This window comes from Choloepus didactylus, chromosome 5, assembly GCF_015220235.1.
Source record: "Choloepus didactylus isolate mChoDid1 chromosome 5, mChoDid1.pri, whole genome shotgun sequence".
Lineage (NCBI taxonomy): Eukaryota > Metazoa > Chordata > Mammalia > Pilosa > Megalonychidae > Choloepus > Choloepus didactylus.
In genome coordinates, this window is record NC_051311.1 from 136,051,476 (window position 1) to 136,065,774 (window position 14,299).

Below are 14,299 nucleotides of genomic sequence, written 5' to 3' on the forward strand. Positions count from 1 at the left end.
GTTTAGTTAAAGGTAACTCAGAGAAGATGACTGTTGACAGTTTGTGGTGAGAACACAGCCAGAGAACATCTAGGGGATAAACATTCAAGAAGAGTGAATAGTAAGTGTGGGGACCCTGGGATGGAATGAACTTGGTGTGTGCAAGGGACAGAAAGGAGCCAGGGTGGCTGCATCAAAAGGAGAGGAGGAGGTGAAGTGGGAAGGGAAGCAGGGCCCACATCTTGTGGGGCTCAGAAGTCATGGCAGGAATGTGGGGTTTATTCTTACTTCATTGGATAATCACTAGAGAAGTTGAGGCAGAAGAGAGTTTTGATCTGATTTTTGCTTTGAGAAGCTCGCTCTGAATGTGTGAAGAATGGATTGCATGGGACAAGAGTGGCTGTCTCAGCAGTCCAGCTGAGAGATGGTGGTGACCTCAACTAGGATTTCAGCAGAAAAAATGGTGAGCAGTGATGAGATGTGGGCCACATCTGGGAGCAGTGCAACAGGACCTATGTCTGTATATAGCACCTACCCTAGTGCCTGAAGGTAGTAGGTGCTCAGTAAGTATTGTTAAAGGGATAAATGAAGAAGTTGATCTGGAAGGGACTGTCTTGTTCACAAAAATGGAATTTGTAAAATTTCCTCCAAGTAGTTATTTTTTGTACCACTCTTTTACCTGGTTTGGAATTTTTCTTGTGGTTTACACATCGGTCATTTAAGTACATCATAAATTCATTTCCTTTAGAGCAAACTTGACACAACCTAACTGTTCAACAATAGAGGAAAGGTAGCATCTACTCAATGGAATACATGTCTGATTATTTAGAAAAATAGAATAATGTTTTTGTTGTAATGAAAATTAAAGACAAGAAGATACAGAATTGTGTAAATACGTATGATTATAGCAATTCAAAATATGTTTGTATTACATGGGAACTTGTATTTTTTGCATGATTTTTCTATAAACCCACAACTTCTCTAAAAAATTTTTTTTAAATATATATTTACATATATATACACATGTGTATGTATGTGTGTATATATATAGGAAAAACTCTATGAGGAAATGCAACAAAATTGTGATAATTGTTTATTTGTGGATAGAGTGACTACGAATCATTTATCATCCAAACCATGGCATTTTCAGTACTATTTAAGTGTGTGTGTGTGTGTGTGTGTGTGTGTGTGCGTACACTATTAATAATGACACTGGGACAACAAATGTAAACCAGGACTCGACTGAGCAACCTGGAGTATGCAGTTACCCTTGTTACTGACATTTTTGCTTCTCTTCTTTTCAAACTTACTGAATTGCATTATTTTCAATTCAATTTAAATTTTTAAATGTGCAAAAAGAATTCTTTTGCTTTGGAATATTTGCTTTCAGAAGTCAGAGGACATTTCTCTGGGTCTTTCACCAAGCACTTGGTTCTCTCTTGCTTCCTCATGTGGCAGGGATGACTGTGGGGACGCTGGTCCCAAAGACTGGCTGTAATAGTGCTGGAAGCCTTGAAGCTGCGACCATTTTTTCTCCCTAGATTCTCATGAAGGAGGAACTAGAATAGCATTTACAGACTCCAAGATAACCTTTTCCTGTGGTTGATAAGATTAGGACCTTAGTAGTTTCAAAATGACCTATGGGTTTGTTTAGATTACTTGATAGACCCATTCTCTCTTGCCTTTCCCAAAAACAGTGTTAAAGGTTAGTTTTCAGGATGTGCTTTTTCAATTTTTTCTACTTAAGTTTGCCTGCTATAAATTTATATTTAACTGACCTGTGTATAACCTCACAGTAGTAAGATATAAAGATGGCAATTTATTAGCTCACATTTGAAGTACTGAGAAACAAAACTGGAGAGAGAAAGAGTATAAGTAGCCGTTTAAAACTAAAGATGTAGTAAACATAAATGGGTTAGGGTAGCAATATTTATTTCAGTGAACTGTTGGGGAGGTTTGTAGCAATTAGTTATAATAAGACTTTGACCAAATCAGTTATTCCTTTTTCTTTTAACTTTTCTACCTTCAAATGTCAGAGGATTAAATACTTTGGTTAAGAAAACAGTGACTGTTCTCCTCTAACTTTCACTGCCCGTGAAAGATGGAGGCACTTAAATACCAAACAAGACAGGCACGTGGCCTTCTGCCAGGTAATAGGTCGCTGTATGTACGTCGAGCCCATCATTTTTCTCAAGCCTCATTTTCCTCTACACTCTCGATTCCTGGGAACAGGAAGCGGTTCCCAGACATGTCCTGTACTTTCTTGCTTCCCTGCATGAAATCATATCATATCTGTAATTCACTTCTCCCAACTCACCTCTGTCACAGAGGCGGTAAAACATAAAGTTAAAGGTACTTACAAACGTGGACGCTGGAACAAGGCTACTTAGGTTCAAATACCAATTCTATGGCTTAGTGACTGGGTGACCTTTGGCAAATACTTGTTAATTTCTGTCTCAGCCTCCCTGTCTATAAAATGGAAATGATATTAGAACTGCATGATGGGATTTTCTTATGAGGATCTGTGTAAAGTGCTTAGGGCACTGACTATCCGTTGATAGCACTCTTGTGTATTGGTGTGATGGTAAAGTTGATGTGTCCACCTGGCTAGGTTATGGAGTCCAGTGGTTTAGTCAAGCAAGCACTGGCCTGATTGTTACTGTGAGGATATTTCATGGATTTAAATCATTAGTCAGTTGATTGCATCTATCACTGATTACATCTATAGTTGACAAAGCAGATTACCTTTAGCAATGATAAAAGATTTATCCAATCGATTGAAGGCCTTAAAGGGAGAACTGATGATTTCAGCTATCAGAAAGAAGGATTTTTATCTCTACTTCAGCCGGCCAGCTTCTCCTAGAGTGTTAATCCAGACCTTCATTGGAGTTCCCAATTTGAGGCCTGCCTGCAGAATTCAGACCTGCCAATCCCCACAGTCATGTGAGCCAATTCCTATAATAAATCTCTTAATATTTATTTGTATCTCTATCTGTCTCTATCTATCTATCTGTCATCTATCATTTATCTATCTATCTATCTATCTATCTATCTATCTATCTATCTATCTATCTATCTATCTATCATCTATCTGTCTATGTTGGTTCTGTTTCCCTGGAGAATTCTGACTAATTCAGTTGGTTATTATTATCTTATAAAGCCTGGCCCATCCTTTAAGCCTATGTCCACTGATCAGAAAGGGATTTGGGGTCTACAGACCTAGGTTTGAATCTGAACCTTGCCACTTATGAGTGGGTGACCTTGGATGGTTATTTAACTTCATTTAATGTCAGTTTCTCCATTTGGAGAGCAGTATATCACGTGGGTAATTAGCTGAGTCAGGTGGGGTACTGTACGAGAAACATCTGTCTTTAGCACTTGACAACTGGAGGACACCCAATAAGTGTTCATTTCTGTCCCCCCACTTTGCCCCAGCATTCTGCTTATTACCTAATGCCTTGTGACTGGTCAATTGCTGTCTCTTTCACTGGGCTCTGGATTCCTTATTTTTCTTTTTCTCTACATAGCATGCATTCATTCTTTTGTTTACTGATTCATTGATTTCCTCATTCATTTATTCACTCAATCATTTTATTCTTTCATGCACTCTCTCATGTGTTCAAAAACCATTTGCTGAGCACCGGCTAAATGTGTTGGTTCCTGGAATCTACCATTATTCCAGCTAGAGTCCTGAAGACATATGATCAGAGTCTGAGCTAGGCTAGCGGCAGTGGAGCTAGAGAGAGGGAAATGGACTTAGGAGGCATTTAGAGGGAGGACTTGCTGACGAGTTGGATTTGGAAAATAAGGGAAAGGAAGGAATCAAAGACAGTTTCCAAGATTCTTGCTGGAGTCACTGTGTGGGTGCTGACACCGTTCATTCAAATGGGGACCCCAGGAGGTGGTGGAATTGATTAGGCCATGGAAAGGTGGGGAGAAGTATCATGTAATAGCCAGCCTGGTTTTGATCCAGACCTGCAGCACATCTGAGAACTGGCCTCAGAGGCAGTTCTGATTGTGGACTTCTTTGCACATAATATGGGTGGTGCCAAAACTGAGAATGGAGTCACTCAGGGAAGTGTGGAGCAGAAGAGAAGAGGCTGCCAGTGGCCTGCTGCAGACTGCCCTGATGAAAGTGAAAGACAGGAAGCTACATGTGGTTCCTTACCACTGATGCTGTTTACCCCCCACCAGGATCACAGCACTGTGTCCTCCAAGGCTAGTCCTTGGGATGTCAGTAAGAGGTGGGGGGATGCCCCTTCCCCCATTTTGGACCCCACCGCCTCACCCAGAGGCCTCGAGCTACATGTGTCTCTGTCCTCTTCCCTGTGTCTTAGTTTGCCGAGGCTGCTATACCATAGACTTGTTGGCTTGTTGGCTTAAACAACAAGAATTTATTTCCTCACATTTTGGGAGTCTAGAAGCCCAAAATCAGGGTGTGAACAGGATCATGCTTTCTTTGAAGCTAGTAGCATTCTGGTGGTGGCTTGGCAAGGCAGCCCGTGATTCAGTGTCTGCCTCCGTCACCTGGCCATCTCTCTCCCCTTCAGTCACCTACTACTGACTGGGTTCTTCTCTTCTCCCGATATGCTAGGCTTGTCCTACCTTTGCATGAATGTTCTTCCATCTTCCTAGAGTACTCTTTCCCCCGACTTACTCCTCACTGGCTCTTCCTTGTCCTTCAGGTTTCAGCTCAAATGTCACCTCCTCCGGGAAGGCTTCCTGGACCACCCACATGTGACGTCATCCTCATGTCCCCATCGCCACCCTTGTGCACATCACCCTGTTTGTTTTCTTCTTTAAGCTTGTTTAGTATCATTATTTTGTTCATGTATTTGTTTTTACAATGAATTTCTCCTGTACCATGTTGTAAGTAAAATCAGGGACCCAGACATCTTGTTCAGTGTTGGTAAATATTGGCTGGATGAATTGCCAAAGCTGCCCGTCTACACTGGGATGAGAGGAACTTGAGCTTGTAGGGAAGGAGGAAGGAACTAGTTAAAAGGAAGCATTTAGAGTTGTTAAAGGAGGGGGGTAGTTGATGGACCAGGATCTTGGAGGAGGCAGGGAGGATAAGATCATGAAAAGAGGGAGAGTTTGGTGCTTTTCTTCAGGATTGAGGGAAAGTGGGTCATTATATGAGTAGATTTCAAGGGGGCTGTTCCAGTTTGCTAATGCTGCCCTTTTGCAAAACACCAGAAATGAATTGACTTTTATAAAGGTGGTTTAGTTAGTAACAAAGTTGCTGTCTTAAGGCCATAAAGTGTCTGAAGTAAGGCGTCAACAAAGGGTACCTTCACTGAAGAATGGCCACTGGTGTATGGAAAACCTGTGTTAGCTTGGAAGGCACATGGCTGGCATCCACTGGCTCCCAGGTTGTATTTCAAGATGGCATTCTCCAAAATGTTGCGCTTGGGGCATTTTGTCCTCCCTTAGCTGCAGCTCCTCTTCAAAATGTCACTCTCAGTTGCTCTCTGATCCTTCTGTGTGTAGACTCCTTTATATGACTCCAGTGATCCAGTTAACACCCACCCTGAATGGGCGGGGTAACACCTCCATGGAAATTATCCAATCAAAGCATTTCACTCACCTTGTGAGTGAATGATAAGGGGGAGCTTGCAGAGGATTTTCTGTTGTGTCAAGGGACATTCAAATAGACTTACCTCCAAATATTTTATTTTATTTTATGGATGTTTATTTTATTTTATGGATATTTATTTTATTTTATGGATGTTTATTTTATTTTATGGATATTTATCTTCTTTCTACTCTCTCTTCACAGCCGTTTCCTTCACAACCTTGCCCCTTCCTAATGTTCCTTTTTTTTCCTTCCTAATGTTTTTAACTATTATCTAGGACATTTAATTAAGTCGCACAATGTTGATTGAGTCACATCTCCATGGAAACACTTAATCAAAGGATTCCTATCTAATCAACACTAATACATCTGCCCCCACAAGATTGCATCAAAGATAATGGTGTTTTGGGGGACATAATACATCCAAACTGGCACAGGGGCAGAGAACAAAGATGAAGGAATTTAAACTCAGGGGTCTTGACTATTTTGATGAAGTGGAGTGTATCGTTCTCAGCTGATGATGGGGGAGCAGAGCTGGAGGAGGAAGGATGCTGGAGGCTAGAGGTAAAGGTCTAGAGCTACCTGGGACTAGAGGAAGGATTCCTGAACCCTGGAGGGCCCCGCTGAAGTTGTAACTCATGGTAAGGGAGGCAGCCACGGAGACGGTGGGAGTTTTCTTCAGTAGTGGGCCACACGGGAGAAAGTGGAAGAGGCAGAGGTGAGGTGGAAGCATCTGTCAAGTCAGTACGGGCAGGAAACACAGAGCTGGAGGACGGATTTGAAGATTGATCACTTATTCCAGGCTGGGTAGAAGGAAGTGAAGTCCAGGGGGTGAGGAGGAAGGGTAGGAGTAGGGTTCTAGTGGTTTCCTTCAAGCCTTGGAGCAGATTGGCTGAATGAGGAAGTGAGATAAGGAAGGATGGGCCTTGGTAGACAGTGGGGATTTCCAGTTTTACAGATCAAAGAACGGGGCCTCCTTGGGAAAACCTTTCAAGAAAAAGAAAATCAGGATGCCAACACTAACTCTCTTGCAAACCAGCTGTGGAGATTTAGGTATGTTAATTCCTCTAGGTCTGATTTTCTCCTTCTGTAAAATAGGAATATTGTGTTTGTCCCATTTATCTTGCAAGGCTATTATGAGGATTAAATCAGATAATGACTATGAAACTTTTCTTTGAAAAGTGAAGACAACTACTACCCAAATATAAAGTATCAACAATAAGGAGGAGCTTGCAGAGGATTTTCTGTTGTGTCAAAGGACATTCAAATAGCCTTACCTCCAAATATTTTATTTTATGGATATCTCCAGCCAGCTTTATCTTCTTTCTACTCTCTTCACAGCCATTTCCTTTGCAACCTTGCCCCTTCCTAATGTTTCTTTTTTTTCCTTCCTAATGTTTTTAACTATTATCTACGACATTTAATTAAGACTTCAATATATCATTAAAAAAAAAAAGACCAGTGGCTGTTGTGGCTGTGGTTGCCTGGGGTTTGGAAAAGGAGGGGTTTTGTTACAGGAATGAAGAGACTGAGACAGGGCTTGTTAGATCATTCCCCAGGAATCAGGTTCTCCCTGAAGTCAAACCAGAGGAGGAGAGAAAGGTGAGAATGAGGAGCTGGAGCCTGGAGGGAAACAACCCGGCCAGTGAGTGAGGAGGAAGTGAGGAGGAGGTGGAGCTGCATTCCTGGGTGGTGGGGGCTTCTGGAGAGGTTGTTTTTGGGAAATCACAGTGACCTGCCAACCTGGGAAACTTGTTTTTCTCCTGACCCTGATATAGGGACCCATGGGGAACTGAGCAGCTTGTACTTTTGTACTTGGGAGGATTACAAGAGAAGTGGAGCATGGAAAATGTGGCGTCCGGCTAAGGTAGAGCTCTGAGGTGGGTGTGAATTGGGGATACTTGTCGGCTTCAGAGGCACAGTGGAAGGAAGGGTTCGAAGGGGACATGGCCGAGGGAGGATGGGATCAGAGCCCAGAAGCGATGAGAAAATCGAGAGGCCGGATCATGCCCAGAAGGGCTTGCAGACTGTGTGGAGGACATTCTGGATGTGAATGAAACGGTGCCTGTTTAGGGTGTCAGGTGGCACTTTTTAAATTTTAATTTTCTATTGTGAGGTACATTCATCCTACAATTCAGTAAAATTTTACAGACATACACGTATGTAACCACCATCCAGATCAAGATATAGAACATTTCTAATATTCTAGAAATCTTCCTCATGCCACCTTGCGCTCCCTTAGCAATAACTCCAACCCTCCATCCTCTGCCTCTTTTCTGACTTCTATCGTCAAAGGTTAATTTTACCTTTTGTAACCATTCAATATCTGTCTGTTGCTTAAAATAATAACTGTGAGACTCATCCTTGTCTTTACCTATATTGGTGGTTCATTCTTTCTGTTTATTGCTGTGTAGAATTCCATTGTTTGAGTACAATTTGTTTATCGATTCTTCTGTAAATGTACCTTTGGGTTGTTCCCAGTTTTGGGCTGTTAAGAACAAGGCTGCTGTGAACATCCTTTTACCTGCCTTCAGGTGGCTAGATGGACTTTGATGGGGTGTCTTGGTAGTATGTGGTCAGATCTGAAAAGTCTTCTTTCCAGGTGAAGGGGTAGCCTGAGCTGGGAGTTGAAAGTCTCTCCAGTTGGTGGCAGAAGTGGACGGGGCGTTTTCTGCTCCTCTTCAGGCTCTTTCTTGTTATATGCAGGACACTGAGGGTTTCATCAGCTTCCAAAGGACTCCATGCAACAGGTGCCAGTGGTTTCCCTCTTCTGGGTGGGGCAAGGGAGAAGGCAGGGGAGTAGCAGTTGGTTAAGAGAATGCAGTGGGTTGGACCAATTCACACCAATGTGTAAATTACTAAAACCCCTCCCCTATATGCTGGGATTTATCTGCTTTTGTAAAGGAGGAATATTATTAACCCAGATGAATCACTATTGGGAGACCCTTTGGTAGCTTAAAAAAAGAAAGGTACTATTTGGGAAGTGGGAAAAGTAAGTATGGGTTTGGGAAGTTACTGTCGTCTTCGTAGAGAGGATGTGGCAGCACAGAGTCGGAAGTGCTCCCTGGAGCCTGCCTGGAAGTCAGCACCCCTGTCTCTGTGTTTTATGTGTGTTTCCTGCTTTATGGCTTCTTTCCTTCAATTATTCTGAGTTGATGCTAGTCATGTCTTGCTTTTGTCCCTGAACGTCAGGGAGACTGAGTGTGTGTGGAGGGGGAAGGGCCAGGCTGCGCGGGCATTTAGGTCCAGAGTGGCTGCAGGGCTAGAGCGGTGCTTTTCCTAAATGACACCAAAATAGTTGTGAGGCTTAAGTTCCTATAATTTTTTTCTTGTTCCCAGATTTTAAACCCTAACTTTGGCCTACCATCATATTCATGACCATAAATGGAACTCATAGGTTGTAGAGATTAGCAAGTTAGTGGTTTCATGTACTGTGAACCAGTAATATTTTAGTCTGCTCATCAGTCTTAAAAAGAAATGTCTTGTCCTCTTTAATGTGTTTTTTTCTTTTGTGATAAATGGTAGATAACTTTAAATAGCAATTTTAGTTATGTTTCTAACTACCTGAACTTCAGGTTCCTGCCTATTTGTTTTTCCATTTTGGTTTGCCTTTTAAAGTTTTAAGATTGCACTGATGAGGGAGAAAAATTTGGGCTTGGTTTACAGATGGTTCTGCACAATATGCTGGCTCTCCCCAGAAGTGTGTGGCTGCCCTACTTCAGCCTAGTTTTCATCTTTTGGTGCAGCTCTTTTTTCTTTTTTTGGTTGCACGCTCCTTTCCCCATGCCCCCATTAATTGATTAATTAATTTATTTATATTATGGTAACATACAAGTATACACACACACGTATTTGCCATTTTAACCATTTTTAAATGTACAATTCAGTGGTATTAATTCTATTTACATTCTTGTGCTACCACCATCCATTACCAAAATGTTTTCCTCACCCCAAACAGAAACTCTGTACCCATTATGCAATAACTTCCCCATTCCTACCCTCCCCCAGCCCCTGATAACCTTCTGTCTCTAGCAATTTACATATTCCAGATATTTCACATAAGTGGAGTCATATAATATTTGTCCTTTTGTCTGTGACTTATTTCACTTAATAATGTTTACAAGGTTCATCCGTGTTATACCACATATCAGCACTTCATTCCTACAACTGAATAATATTCCATTGTATGGATATACCACATTTTTTAATGTGTTCACCTGTTGGTGGACACTTGATTGTTTCCAGTTTTTGAATAGGGCTGCTGTGAACATGGGTGTGCAGTATCTCTTTGAGTCCCTGTTTTCAGTTCTTTTTGTATATACTGATTGAGCTTTTTTGATTATGCAAATTGAGGTCTCCGTCAAGTTGCCGTAAGTAAAGTGGCACTTACTATAGGGATACTGTACCAGACAGTTGAGCCACTGGGAGAATAAGAACTCTGGGAACTGGTGCTGGCTCCAGGGTAGCCGGGGACTTCAGCTCTGGAGCCGGCTGCTGAAATTCAGCTCTGGTGGCCAGGTTTTTGGTCTTTAATATTTCATGAGGTCTTTTGTCTACTTTATATCTTCTTCTTTATCCCTCAAAACTCTGGCCGTTACCTTATCATCACACCAGTTTCTCTCTCACCACTTTCTGGTTTCAGTTCCCAAAGATAACTGCCAAGTCTCACTGTTTCCTCATCAAATGCTGGGAGGGACCCATGGCCCAGCTCTTCTTGTCATGCCAGACGGGCCTTAGGACCTGGCTGGCCTGGGCCTTGGCTTCCCTGGAGTCTGATGCCCATCCTGTGGCTGGAGAGGAACCACTGCAGGTGATAGAGAGCAGGACTTCCTGCAGAGCTGCCCCTCTGCAGGGATCTTAGCTGCCCCCCAGAAGGAGGCCTGGGGAGGCTCGGGCACCACCGCAGACATGCCAGTGCAGGGCGAGGGATATATATGTAATTGTGAGAGCAGGTATAAGAAAAACTGCCCCCAAATTAAAATCTGAATTTAAAATAACCTCACCATTGGAATGTCCTCATGAGATGAAAGTAGAAATAGTGATTTAAAAAGAAAAGAAAAATTGCTGCATGTCATAGGAGGAAATGAAATACAGAAAGTGAAAGTAACTTACCTGGGTTTTTTTTTTTTTTGGTGGGAGAGGTGGATAATAAAAATAATTGAACACATTAGGTTTTACTTCCTTTTAAAAGGTATATGTGTTTCTGATTTAAAAATGCACTGTAAACTATTGGAGAAATACAAAAAAAAGGAAGTAAAAGCCAGCTATAATCCCATCCCTCAGAAATAACCACTGTTACCTTAGTTGTGTATGGGCTCTAGTTCTGAAATAAATAAGCGTTATGGTTTGCTCAGCTGCCGTTATGCAAAATACCAGAAATGGATTGCCTTTTATAAAGGCGATTTATTAAGCTACAAATTTACAGTTCTGAGGCCATGAACGTGTCAAAACTAGGGCATCAACAAGAGGATACCTTCACTGAAGAAAAGCCAAAGGCATTCAGAACACCTCTGTCAGCTGGGAAGGCTGTGGCTGGTATCTGCTGGTCTTTTAATCCTGGGTTGCATTTCAAAATGACTGTCTCCAAAATGTCTCTGGGCTTGTCTCTCTTAGCTTCTCTGGAGCAAACTCTGGGCTAAAATCTCTTAGCTAAACATCTCCAAACATCCTTCTGTCCATATCTCCAAGCATCTCTCACCGTCAGCTCCCAAGCTTCTCTCCAAAAGTCTCTTTCAGCTGCTCTCTTATAGGACTCCAGTAAACTAATCAAGATCCAGGCTGAATGGGCAGGGCCAAGTCTCCATGGAAACATTCAATCAAGAGGTTACACCCTAAACAAAAAGTTTAATCAATCTGCCCCCACAAGATTGCGTTAAAGAATATGGCTTTCAGGGAATACACTATATCCAAACTGGCACAATAAGTAAAGAAATAAACATAGGCTTTTAAAAGTCCCTTAATAATACTGCTCAAACCGTCTCTGTCATTTAATATTCTTCTACAACATAATTTATAATGACTGCAAGGTAGTCTGTTATGCAGATGTACCATAATTCATATTTTCTAACATCCTACTTATGGACATTTATGGTTCCATTTTCCTCAATATTAAAAGAAGCCCAACACTGCATTGCAAACATTCTTTCATGTAAAATTTTTTGCACGTTTTTTAGGGTAAGTTCCCAGAAGTAGAATTATTGAGTCAGAGAATATAAGCAGTTTAAGAGTGCTTTTGAAGCATATGGCCAAATGGTCTTTCAGAAATGTTGAAACCGTTCATTCCCTCTGGCAGTAGCCAGGTGTCCATTTCTCACGACTCGTGCCAGCAATGCATATTATCGTTGAAGAAAATTGCCAGTCGACTAGGCAAAAATACGGTGCCTTCTTTTTATTTGCACTTCTGTTCATAGTGGGGTTAAACATTTTGCATTATTGACTTTTTGCAGTTTTGTCTTCGGGATTGTTTCTTTATGGCCTTTGTTCACTTTTCCACAGGAGTATTTTTTGGTAGGGATTTGTGAGAGTTTTTCATAAATTGAGAAATATTAATCCTTGTTATATGTATTATAAATAATTTATTATTATTCATAATAATTATTATAAATCTCACAGGGAGTCAAGAATTCCCCATGTATGTTATTATGACAGTCACAAATACTCTAGTCTGGGGTCTTTAAGATTCTTCTGAAACATACAATGGGTTTAAATTTTCATATGATTGACTATCACTATTTTATTGAATTTGTTCCCATTGCTTTTATGATTATGTAGGGGGAGGAGAAAGCTTCTACTAACCCTGGTGCTAGTGCTATACTCAGTGTCAACCGTATTACTAGGACCAGTTCCTCTCTGCACAGAGGAAACTCTTTCCCTGCACTACACCTTGTGTGTCCTGGGGACTTTTCGAGGCCCTTGGTGCCCTCGGTGTCCACACAGGGGGAGCCAGATGGCAACAGCATAAACCCTCTGGCATGTCCAACCTTTGCCTTGCTGGCAGTGAGCTGGGGAGGCACAGGTGTGGACAGGACATGGCTCCCTGCCCTCTGCCCTCTGCCCTCTGGGGGAGCCACTGGCAGAGGAACTGAGCAGACATGGGTGGGAGGAAGTTCTCCTTTAAGGGGGTGCAATAAGGTTTTGAGGATCTTAAACCAAACTGCTGTGAGATGCCTCCAGCAGCAGCCCCCACCCCCTTAGATGATGGCGTGTCGTTGGGGTCCCTGCCCCACAGCCTTTTTCCCTCAACTTTATCTGCAGTTTTCTTATAAAATAGCCTTTCTGGTGGCAGAATTGTAATAGGAAAAGAACAGGGTGACTTATGCCTTCCCTAAGCACAGTTGTCCCAAAGTGGAGTCTCTTCATTGTTAAAAAGTAGTGTGTTGTCTGTCCTCCCCTCTACGTGGGACCTGACTCCCAGGGGTATAAATCTCCCTGGCAATGCAGAATATGACTCCTGGGGATGAGCCTGGACCCGGCATCATGGGATTGAGAACATCTTCTTGACCAAAAAGGGGATGCAAAATGAAATGAAATAAAGTTTCAGTGGCTGAGAGATTTCAGATGGAGTCTAGAGGTCACTCTGGTGGACATTCTTACACACTATATAGATAACGCTTTTTAGTTTTTAGTGTGTTGGAATAGCTAGAAGTAAATACCTGAAACTGTCAAACTCCAACCCAGTAACCTTGATTCTTGAAGATGATTGTATAAAATGTAGCTTACAAGGGGGGACAGTGTGATTGTGAAAACCTTGTGGATCGCATTCCCTTTATCCAGTGTATGCATGGATAGAGTAGAAAAATGGGGACAAAAACTAAATGAAAAATAGGATGAGATGAGGGGGGATGATTTGGGTGTTCTTTTTTACTCTTATTTCTTATTCTTATCCTTTCTGGTGTAAGGAAAATATTCAAAAATAGATTGGGGTAATGAATGCACAACTATATGATGGTACTATGAACAGTTGATTGTACACCATGGATGATTGTATGGTATGTGAATATATCTCAGTAAAATGGAATTTAAGTTAAAAAAAAAAGAGTAGCGTGTTGTGAGGTTGATGAGACTAGGAGGAAAAATGCATCAGAGGAGGCAGTGTCAAAGCAAGATGATGAATGTTTTAGTTTGCTAGGGCTCCCATCACAAAGTACTGCAAACTGGATGGCTTCAAACAACAGAAATCTGTCTTCTCACAGTTCTGGAGACCAGAAGTCCAAAATCCAGGTATCAGCAGGGCCCACTCCCTCTGAAGGCTCGAGGAGAGGGTCCTTCCTCGCCTCTTCCAGCTTCTGATGTTTGCCAGCAGTCCTTGGGGTTCCTTGGCTTGCAGACGCATCACTCCAGTCTCTGCCTCCTCCATCTTCACGTGGCCTTCTCCACAGTGTCTGTTTGTCTCTAAATTTCCTCTTCTTATAAGGACAACAGTCATATTGGATTAGGGTCCTTCCCAATCTAGTTTGGCCTCATCTTAACTAATCATGGCTTCAGAAACCCTATTTCCAAATAAGGTTACATTCACAGGATGGGTGTGGGGAGTTAGGACTTCAACGTGTCTTTTCAGGGAGACATGGAGAGAAATGATAGAAAGACATTATCTTTTTTACTTATTCACATGCCTCACACCCAGCTTGCCCCAGCTGTGGGAATCTGGCCGTACTTCCAAAGGGGAGGAGAGGGTAAGTGGGTTGGTTCTGTCTGGGGGTTGACTACTGCTTCTAACACAGCAAAGAAAAGAAAGATACAAAA

The 14,299-nt window shown here is 42.0% G+C and overlaps 1 protein-coding gene across 4 annotated transcripts in view; it reads left to right on the forward strand.

The window, feature by feature from the left end:
- Positions 1-14,299, forward strand: part of SNX10 (sorting nexin 10) — a 137,338-nt gene that overhangs the window by 90,387 nt on the left and 32,652 nt on the right. Inside the window, exon 2 of one of the 4 annotated variants that reach the window (XM_037836935.1) lies at positions 7,336-7,437. The exons of the other annotated variants lie outside the window; for them this stretch is intronic. The gene's annotated coding sequence lies outside the window, so the exon portion shown is untranslated. The remainder of the gene's footprint in view (positions 1-7,335; positions 7,438-14,299) is intronic. 4 annotated transcript variants of the gene reach the window in all.